Source organism: Coffea eugenioides, unplaced genomic scaffold (genome assembly GCF_003713205.1).
Source record: "Coffea eugenioides isolate CCC68of unplaced genomic scaffold, Ceug_1.0 ScVebR1_140;HRSCAF=586, whole genome shotgun sequence".
NCBI classification, from domain to species: Eukaryota; Viridiplantae; Streptophyta; class Magnoliopsida; order Gentianales; family Rubiaceae; genus Coffea; species Coffea eugenioides.
The window spans coordinates 137,111-137,954 of NW_020861810.1; positions in this window are offsets into that span (position 1 = coordinate 137,111).

Here is an 844-nt window from a genome sequence, read left to right on the forward strand (position 1 = left end):
TTCAACCTCGTCCCTTCCGCCATTATCATCGGCCTTGTATTGGTTCTAAGCTGGAGATTCAAGGATCACCAGCTCTGATACCAAATGTAATGAAGAATCAATTTGAAAGAGAAAATGAAGAAGAATCTGAGATGAGAAAAAGGGAAAAGTTTTATTCATCAACTACACAAAGCCCTATTCTTCTTCAGCAAGGCTTATTAATAGTCATTGCAAGGATCTCTGGTTGTTATTCTATTACTATAGTGGCCACGTCACCATACTATCCAATCCCAACTGAATTCACAATCAATACAACTGCCTCAATCCTTTTTATTTACTATTGGGCCCCTTTTATTAATTCTGATTCATTACATCATCTTGGGGAATAGGTACATGTAAGGGTATTCAACGGGGCATGATATTTGGTCAAATAACCAAAGCAACTAATTTCGTTCAAATAGATTGGTTAACCCTTTTAGCATTTTAATTTCGATTTGTCTAATGGCACCCATTAAGATGTATTTGAGGTATTAGATTTTAGAAATATAAGATTAATTAAGAAAAATGTGTAAATGTATGGGGATTAATTAGGGAGAGTGTATAAATGCAAGAGAGAGATAATTGTTAGTGTATGTATATATATGGCAGGTTGGATAGAATATACTTGTGTTGATGAGTGCCATATAGGCATCGTAGAGCACCTGTTAAAAAAACCCTTTTAATTTTAGGCAATAGTTATAATTTTAAAATTTTAATGGTTTGGGTTAATCATAGGGAATTAATAAAACAAAAACTAAAATGTAAAGAATATTATGTTAATCTTTAAGACATGTATAAACTACATTAAAGTAACACGAGTTACACA